Source organism: Chrysochloris asiatica, unplaced genomic scaffold (genome assembly GCF_000296735.1).
Source record: "Chrysochloris asiatica unplaced genomic scaffold, ChrAsi1.0 scaffold00060, whole genome shotgun sequence".
Taxonomy (NCBI): Eukaryota; Metazoa; Chordata; class Mammalia; order Afrosoricida; family Chrysochloridae; genus Chrysochloris; species Chrysochloris asiatica.
In genome coordinates, this window is record NW_006408578.1 from 14,027,961 (window position 1) to 14,038,164 (window position 10,204).

The 10,204-nt window shown below is 42.6% G+C and overlaps 1 pseudogene; it reads left to right on the top strand.

Moving 5' to 3' along the window:
* Positions 1-9,036: 9,036 nt before the first annotated feature.
* On the top strand, positions 9,037-10,028 carry LOC102818392 (annotated as a pseudogene).
* Positions 10,029-10,204: the final 176 nt, after the last annotated feature.

Here is a 10,204-nt window from a genome sequence, read left to right on the forward strand (position 1 = left end):
GAAAAGAATGTATATTGTGCTGTTGTTGGGTTGAATGCGCTGTACACCTCTATGAGGTCAAGTTGGTTGACTGTGCTGTTCTAGTTCCTCAGTAACCTTTTCGAGTTTCTTACTGGTTGTTCTGTCTCTTTTAGAAAGTGGTGTATTAAAATATCCCACTATAATTGTAGATTGATACAGCATTGGAAACAATTCAAAATCTGAAAAAGAGGTCCAGATGATTAATAATAAAATATCAGAAATGGACAATACACTGAAAGGGGAAAGGAGCAGAATTGAAGAGAAGGAAAGCAGAACCAGTGAGCTGGAAGACAAATCTCTTAATACTGCTAAGATAGAAGAGAAAGCAGAAAAAAGGGGGAAAAAATCTGAAGAGAGTCTAAGATTCATGCTGGATAACATGAAGAGGGACAGCTTAAGAATTATTGGCATTCTGGAACAGGAAGAATCACTGAGGAGACAGTTCAGGATCTCATGGAAGAAAATTTCCCTAGCATCTTGAAAGATGAGAAGATAAACATTCAAGAAGTTGAATCAATTCCAGGAAGTACAGACCCCAAAAGAAAATCACCAAGACACATAATAATCAAGCTCTCCAAAATAAAAAACAAGGAGAGAATCTTAAAAGCAGCTAGGAAAGAGAGAAGTATTACTTACAAAGGCAAGCAAATCAGATTAAGCTCTGACTTCTCATTAGAAAATGCAGGAAAGGAGGAAAGAAGGCAATGGGGAGACATATATAAAACCTTAAAAGAAAAAAACTGCCAACCAAGACTCATCTATCCAACAAAACTCTCAATCAAATAGGATGGTGCAATCAAAACATTCCAGGATAAACAGAAGCTAAGAGGTTTTTAAAAAACCAATCCAGTGCTTCAAAACATCCTAAAGGGAGTTCTTTGGAATGAAAGCCAGCAAGAACAGACAACAACCAGAGATTGACAGATGTGGCAACAGCACCTGGAACTTGGTTGATGGATAGCAGAGTTAAGAATGGAACAAAATTACAGCAATGAATTCAGAGGACCTGTGAGGCCAACCAAAGATCAAAATATTAACAATGTCAAAGAAGGGAAAAATATAGGAGTTTTCATCTTTCACTTTTCATTTTTCACTTATCTCTCCTCTTCACCCTGATCGTTCCCTTACTACACAACCCAGACACCTTCAGGTGATTAGGAGGATACCCCCAAAAGAGTCCAGCATTGTACCCACAATTTTCCAGTGACACAGAGAGGAAACCCACAGGCTGCTTCTTATGACATTCTGACCCTGGGAAGCAGCCCCAAAGTTGACCTAAGCAGGGCTCTTTATCCCTGCCTGCACAGCAAAGGCCAGTGGACAGTATCAATCACAATTTTATTTTTGTTTTTGATTGGTGGATTCTGTCTCTGCTTTTATTTTGTTTCTGTCTTTGGTTTCACATATTAATGAAATACTCATATTTGTGTTTCAAATATGCATTATACAATATAGAGATTCATGTTAAAACTATGCTCAAAATTTGAAATTTAAACTAAAAATAAACAAAAATAAAAAGCAGTCCTTGGGTGATGCAAATGGTTAATGTGTTCTGTTTCTAAACAAAGGGTTTGGAGTTTGAGTTCACCCTGGCAATGTACTTCTGAAAACTCAGCCACTGAAAATCTATGAAAGACACACCTTTAAAGGCAGAGAGTTTCTATGGCTGGAGTAGAAGAGGGGGTCACACAGATCTGAAGCATGAGTATATCCAACATGGTTTGATGATTGAGGGGGACTCATGGTAAGGGTCTGAGAGCTACCACATTCTAGGAGTTCAATTGCCAGTGAGAAAACATGGTCCTCAGTTCTACAATCACAAGAAATTAAATGCTGTCAACAACCAGGAAGCTAGGAAGAGGATCTGAGCTGCAGATGAGAACTGAGTTCAGCTGACACCTAGAATTCAGCCTGGTGAGTTCCTGAACAGAAGACAACTATGGTACCCAGACTACTGACCCAGGAAACCCATGAGAAATCAATGGGTGTGGTTTTATATTGCTATACAGCAATAGAGAACTAATATATTTATATTTAGTAACCTTTGTTGTTGTTAAGTGGCATCAAGTTGATTCCGACCCATAGCGACCATGTATAGGGTTTCTGAGGAGCAGCTGGTGAGCTTGAACTGCCAACCTTGCAGTTCAAAAGGACTTGCAGTCTGGCACATTCACTCACAGTGCCATTTTCCTACTGTTTGATCAAGGTGCCTTGTACCGGACCCTGAAAATTATGTAGAAATCTCTCATCCGTTTAATACAAGTCATATACACAGGAGAATGTAGAGAATGAGTTGAGTTGAGCCAGAATGCTAAGTTTGAATTCCAGACCTGTCATTTGTGAGTTGTTTGATCTTGGGCAAGGTTTTTTATTTCTGAGTGCCCCAGTTTTCTAATAAAATGTAGGTATAAATGTGTATCCCTCATGAAGTCATTTTAAGATTAACTAAAGTAGGACTTGAAAGTTCCTTAGATGAGTACCTGGTACACAGTAAATGCTCTGTATGGTCTTCTTCATCACTCAATAACTCAGCTCCCCGGCTAGCAGAGAACAAAGCATGGATAATGGCAACAGACCTAATGTGGACAGAGTTGTAAGAACTGTCAGTCTGCACACAGGGAGGCCTTTTAGGCTTCACTCAGCCCTGGTAGCACAGTATGTTAAGCATTGTCCTGATAACTCCAAGGTTGGCAATTCAAACCCACCAGCCACTCCGTGGGAGAAAGATGGGGCTGTCTGTACATGAAAAGAGTTTAAGTCTCAGAAGCCCTAATGGGCCTGAAAACCCCTACCTGTCCTGGAGGACCACGATGAGTCAGAATTGACCTGATGGTAGTGGGTTTCGGTTTTGGTTTTCAGTTGCTAATCAGTTGTCAAATCCATTCAGACTTGATGTGTGTTAGAGTAGAACTGCCCCCCATAGAGTTTGCAATGACTGATTTTTTAAAAAAGTAGATCACCAGGCCTTTATTCTGAGGTACCTCTGGTTGGGTTCCAACCACCAACCTTATGGTTAACAGTTGAGTAGGGTAACCATTTGTACCATCGGGGAAAGTCGTTATTATTTTAGGCACAATCCTCATAAGATAGCTAGAGAGGAAGATGATCCTGCTCAAGACAAGAACAGTAATAGCAACAGAAGGGTCAGGAGCCAATCTGATGGTAGTAGGAAAAACAAAAAAAACTATAATAGCCATTATACAAACTCAAGGAACATGGCATTCTGACACCACTCAGGACAAGACTGACATACCTTCTCCCTCTCAGTGACTGTAATAGAGCAGACCTGCTAGCAGACTGCCAAGTGATGATGCTGAAAGGAATTCTGGTGGTGAAATTGTTAAGCATTTGGCTACTGACTGAAAGGCTGGCAGTTCAAACCCACCAGTGATACTTCAGAAGAAAAGACCAGGCCATCTGCTCCTGTAAAGATGGTTGTTGCTGTAATTGTTAAGTGCCTTTGAATTGGTTCTAACTCACAGCATTCCTATGTATAGGGTTTCGGAAGCTGTAAACCTATGCGGAAGCAAAACGCTTTATCTTTCTCCCGCAGAGTGGCTAGTGGGTTTGAACCACTGACTTTGTGGTTAGCAGTCTAGTACTTATTCTGCAGAGCCACCATGCTTCTATAAAAATTACAGTCCAGAAAACCCTGCGGAGCAGTTCTATTCTGTCATGGGCTCATTGTGAGTCAGAATTAATTACACAGCACACAACAATGACTGTGAGCTATCAAGAAAATGCTAAAAATTGTGCTCTACATTCTGTGTACAAAGAAAGTATTTACTGGAGCCCTGCTGACAACAGGTTAAGTGTTGGGCTGCTAATCACAATGTCTGTGGTTCAAACCCACCAGCCATAACACAGGAGAAAGATGAGGCTGTTTGTTCCCATAAAGATTTACAGTGTTGGAAACCCTAAGGTGCTACTCTCTTCTCTAGGTTTGCTATGAGTTAGAATGAATTCTATGGCAGTGGTTTTAGCTTTGGGTTACTGGGTACGATCTGATGCATCCTTTTCATCTAATGTTCGTGGCCATTCTCTGAAGCAGGTGATCTTACCCCACCTTAGAGGAGAAAGAAAGGCAATCTCTGAGCAGTGATGACTGTCCAGGCCTGGCAAACTGGGGGTTAATCCTATCCTTTGTACTCCAGGACCGATAGTTTTCCAGCAAGTGACAGCTCCCTCTACCTATAAAAGCATGTGGAAAGTATGTTTTTATAGGTATTTTGGGGAAATGTCCAGCACCGTATGTGTGTGTGCATGTATGTAAAGGGTTAGTTTGTAAAGAGAGGAACTTTAATTATATGAAAAATTATCAGTGTCTGCCATTAGTAAACCCCAGTCAGCCCAGAGCCTAGCAGAACTGAGCAGAGGGAGGAAGAGCTTGTCATCACTTCTATTCTAGTTCAGCTGCAAAACCAGAACATAGGGGCTATATTTAGTTTGCCCGTCAAAGAGCAAGGTAACTCTGGTGTTCCCTTCAAATCCCGCTTACCTTGCCTAGAAAAGTAGTGGTGGTGGTGGTGGGAGGGGCTTGAGTGAAACCACTCAAGCTCCCAGAAAGAAAGTGGGAGTGGGGAGGACAGGCGGGGAGCTTGTGCAGGGAGAAGACCCGCTGCTCCAGCCACACCATTCATGGAGTTCATCTGATCTTCCTTTTCTGGTTGCTCCTCAAACTGCAAAGGCCTTTGGCTTCACAGAGGCTTCTTTTGCCTTTGTAAAAAAATTGTATGTATCAGACCATTGTGCTTTATAGCATTTTCAGATGTAAACCGTCAGACCTTTATTCCTGGTCTGCCTTTGTCTAGAAACTGCTGTACCCTGGTCAACATTATAGCCACACACAAGCCTTCACTGACAGATGACTGGTGGGTTAGCATGAGACGCATTGACTGGGATTGAACCTGGGTCTTCCATATGAAAGGCAAGAATTTTACCACAGAACCACCTGGGACGCTGCTGCTCTTTTAAAAATAGGAAGAATCTTACGCTCATCCCTGAAGCACCTTCCACCATGCCCAAAATAACTATAAAATGCCAGCCTTTTTAGGCAAGGCCCGATTAAGAAAGATTTAAATACCGACATACATAGGGAGGGGAGTCCTGGTGTGGCATGGTGGGTTAATGCGCTGAACTGCAAAGTCAGTTTCAATGACAAGGTCATCGGTTCAAGCTCACCAGCTGCTCCTTGGAAACCCTATCCATGGTCACTGTGAGTTGGAATCTGCGCAACGGCACTTAACAACAACAACAACCAATACAGAAGAAGGAGTAAAGAAATATTAATTTAAAAAGAAATGAAAAATGACTTTATACATTTTAAAAGAGTCTTTTGCAATGAGTCAGTTTTTTTCAGACCTTTCCTGTTTTGTTTTTTTGCATTCAAATAAATAAAGCTCTTGAAAACATAAGCAGGACGATCATAAAGTAAGCTGATTTCTCCTACTTGCTATGCCAGGCATTGGAAATAGAAAGATGAAAGCTATGGTCCCTGTCCAAGGACTTTGCAGATTAGTGAGGACTCAGACAAGCAACCCAGCCACCAGAGAACAGTGTGGTCAGGGCTCGGAAGTGCAATGCAAATGGCTGGCCACTCAGTGTGAGCCTAGGTATGTCTCCTCTGACTCTGAGCACCAGCTACCATCTACCATGGTGCCGGGCACACTTGTTGCTGGTTGCTGTCAGGCTGGCCCGTGATGCATGTCAATTCCATACACAATGGAATAAAACACTGCCTTGTCCTCTGCCATCCCCATGATTAGTTGTGGATTCCAATTTTTAAATTCATCTAGTCCTTTTTTATCGACACTTCACATTTCTTTGCCGCAAGAAACTCAACTTCCTTCACCCCTGGAAGAAAGACTTGCTCACCAAGCCCTTTTAGAATAGTCAGGGCTCCTGCAATAATTGTCTTCCTCAGAGTCCCCAAGGCACTTCACCTGCCCTGCTTTTTGGTGTTTCTGCTTGGAGACACCACTAATCGTGTATTAATTAGACTGGGAGATTTTCGAGAGTGATTTTGTGTCTAAATTACCTCTGCATCACATGGGTTTTTGTTGTTGCTAAGTAGAGTCTCTTGTGGCAAAGAAATGTGAAGTGTAGAAAAAAAGGACTAGATGAATTTAGAAAGTGAAATCCACAAGCAATCATGGCAATGGCAGAAGACCAGTGTTTTGTTTGGTTGAATGGATAGGCTGTTGTTGCTGCTCAGTTGGCGACGACTCATGACGATCTTACGTATACCAGAATGAAATGCTGCCTGGTCCCGCACCATCTTCATGATTGTTGGTGTGTTTGAGCCCATTGCTGTGTTCACTGTGTCAGGCCATTTCATTGAGGGTTTCCCTCATTGTTGCTGACCATCACATTGTTTTCTAGCGATTGCGCCTTCTTGATGATGTGACCAATGTGAGTGGTTGAAGTCTCATCTCCCTCATTTTTAAAGCACATTTTAGTTGTATTTATCTAATACTAATTTTTTGTTGTTATTCTTTTGGCAGTCTACAGCATATTCAGTATTCTCCATAGAACACATCACAACAGAAATGAATAGCTAAGGCCATTTAATTGCTCCTAAGCTTATTTAATAACAGTCTTTGGGGACTTGCCACCTTGTCTAATTTGCTACTCCTTTCCTAATTATCTTTTAATATAGGATATACATGCTTGTCACACACATACTTATGTACACACATACATATGTACACACATACATATGTACACACACACATATAGTCTCTCTCTTTACACACATGCACTTTTCACATACACATTGAGACTGTAGGATAGTTTCAAACTTCTTAAAACAACTCATAAAAGCATTAAAAAAAAAAAAAAGAGTGTTTAGTCCCAGCTTCTTGCATGTATTAGCCCGATAAAATCCTTTGGTAGCATCTGATTTCAGAACACACCTGTAGCTCTAGTGACAGACTACACTCTGGAGTGGGTTTGGGAAAGCACTGATTTATTATGAAGCTAAAATTAAACTGCAAGTTTTTACATGTTGTCAAAACAGAGCTTTTCGTCCCTCTGGTTTCAGCTGCAGTAAGTGGATTACAGTGTAAGACTGAGATTGCCTTTTGAAAGTCATGTCCTTTCTCTTTCTTTGAACGACATGCTCTTCTTAACTTAAAGAATTTAAAGAACTTGGCTCAGTTCTCTTTCCTGATGTACATCGTTCAGGATGACTGGATCAATATGGGAAGCCGACAGCAAGGTGGCCAGTTGTCTAGTGCACTTGGGCGGTGCACTTGTCTGGCATCTGAAATGCTGGTCTCAATAAGTTCTTCTCTGTGGCAACAGTCTTTGCTTCATAACCTCTTGCCCTAATGCCCACATGTCTTTGCTGCTGGTGTAATTCTTTGTCTTTACATTTTGTCCTTTTTGCCCATCTTGGATGAAACATCCTGCTCACTGTGAAAAGTCCAGGATGAACTCATGCAAAACCTTGCTCAAGACACCAGGGTTCTCCCACTCACTGTAACATGTTTGTTTGAACACAACCCTTGGTCAAATATTCTTCATACCATCAGCCTTTTGCAGTACAGGAAAAATAAGTCTCCCAACACATGTAATTACAGATAGAGCTATGGGTCTCAAAAGCATGGTGGGAGTCAGAGTGTAAGTCATGATTGGAAAAAAAAAAAATAGCATCTTCTGGGATTGAAGCTAATAAGGATCTCCTAAACTCTGGAGTCCTGGCATGTGCTGTAGGAGAAGAACTGAAGAGCTAACTGCAAAGTTGGTGGTTCAAACCCACCAGCCACTCCATGGAAACCCTTTACAGGGTTGCTATGCATTAGAACTGACTCGACGGCACTTAACAACAACAGTAATCATAGATATGTTGAGCTGTAAAAAGAAAAGCACAATACAGCCTATATGCTGTTATTATTTGTGGCTATTATGATTGTTGTTGTTGTTGTTAAGTGCCTTCATGTTGGTTCCAACTCATAGCGACCCTGTATAGGGTTTCCAAGAAGCGGCTGGTGAGCTTGAACCGCCAATCTTGCAGTTCAAGCCAATCGTGCAGTCTAGCACTTTATGATTATTCTAAGATAAGAATCCTGATGCTCTGCTTTTGAAAACGAGTCAACAAAAATGCTATGTCTCACAATGGTCTGATTTCCAGCAGATCATGGAGTTGACAGGGTTTTGATCAGTTATGCCTGGGGTTTCCAGGAGTTGCGGGAAGACCCAAGAGCAGCTAACAACAATTAAGATGATTACAATTTTTGTAGACATTTAGATTTTACTAAGTACTTTTTATGTACCTGATCCTTGACCTTTAACTATAGATTGTTGTTAAGTTTATGAGGAGTGGCTACTGAGTTTAAACTGCTGACCTTGCAGTTCAAACCAACCTTGCAGTCCAGTGCTTATCCTATGGCTCCATACCAGGACTCCTTAACTATAGGTAGGTGTGGTGATCTTCTTTTATTTATGAGGAAACTGAGACATACAGAGTGAACTGATCCAGTATGAGGACATCCAGCTAGTACATGGACTTACAAACTAAGACTATGGGGGCATCATGCACCTTTATTACTGATGACATTAAGCTCTTTCTTTAGATATCTTCAGGAAGCAGCCAGTCTAAGATGGGACCAACAACAACAACAATGTGTAAACTTGTTACAATGTGTGATCCTGGTACCAAGTGCAAATAGAAAGGGGATGGGGCTAAGAATGGTGAAATATTTCCAATGCTGTTAAAGAAGAAAGACAATGTGTTTAGTGAAAAAGAACATTCTGGTTTCTAAGAAAGTATATTTCAGCAAGGAAGAGATAGTTCATCAGTCCCCTCATGCAAGCTTCAGCTGCATGCAATTCCTTTTGCTTTGGTTTGATATACTGACAAACAATGGCTGTTAATTCTGTTTCTTTAGTAGCTAGCAGCTAGGGAAGGGTTGAATATCCTGATAACATAAAATGTCATTGGCTTTCTGTTCCTCCCTGTTTGACAGGCAGCCACAGCTTCTCTTGCAGTACCAGCCACATCCCTGAGACAGGATGGTGAAGGTCGGAGTCAACGGATTTGGCTGTATTTGGCACCTGGTCACCAGGGCTGCTCTTAACACTGGCAAAGTGGAAGTTATTGCCATCAACGATCCCTTCATTGACCTCAACTACATGGTCTACATGTTCCAGTATGATTCCACTCAATGCAAGTTCAATGGCACTGTCAAGGCTGAGGACGGGAAGCTTATCATCAATGGAAAGCCCATCTCTATCTTCTAGGAGTGAGATCCCACCAACTTCAAGTGGGGTGATGCTGGTGCTGAATATATGGTTAAGTCCACTAGTGTCTTCACTACCTTGGAGAAGGCTGGAGCTCACTTGAAGGGTGGTTCCAAAAGGGTAATCATCTCTGCCCCTTCTGCTGACGCCCCCATGTTTGTGATGGGCGTGAACCGTAAGAAGTATGACAACTCCCTCAAGATTGTCAGCAATGCCTCCTGCACCACCAACGGTTTGGCCCCCCTGGCCAAGGTCATCCATGACAGCATTGTGGAGGGACTCATGACCACAGTCCATACCATCATTGCCACCCAGAAGACCGTGGATGTCCCTCTGGGAAACTGTGGCATGATGGCCATGGGGTTGCCCAGAACAGCATCCCTGCATCTACTGGTGCTGCCAAGGCTGTGGGCAAGGTCATCCCTGAACTGAATGGGAAACTCACTGGCATGGCCTTCCATGTCCCAACTCCGAACATGTCTGTTGTGGACCTGACCTACCGCCTGGAGAAAGCTGCCAAATACGATGACATCAAGAAGGTGGTGAAGCAGGCATCAGCTACCCCTAAAAGGCATCCTGGGTTACACTGAAGACCAGGTCATCTCCTGTGACTTTAACAGTGACACCCACTCTTCCACCTTTGATGCTGGGCTGCCATTGCCCTCAACGACCACTTTGTCAAGTTCATTTCCTGGTATGATGGTGAATTCAGCTACAGCAACAGGGTGGTGGATCTTATGGTCCATATGGCCTCCCAAGAATAAGAGCCCCCTGGACCACCAGCCCCAGCAACAGTGCTAGAGGAAGAGAGAGGCCCTCAGCTGCTGGGAGTCCTTACCCCAACCCTAACCCCCCTACACACTGAGAAGCTCCCATCCTCAGTTTCCATCCAGACCCCCTGGAGAAGGGAAGGGGCTTAGAGAGCCCAGTTTGTCATGTA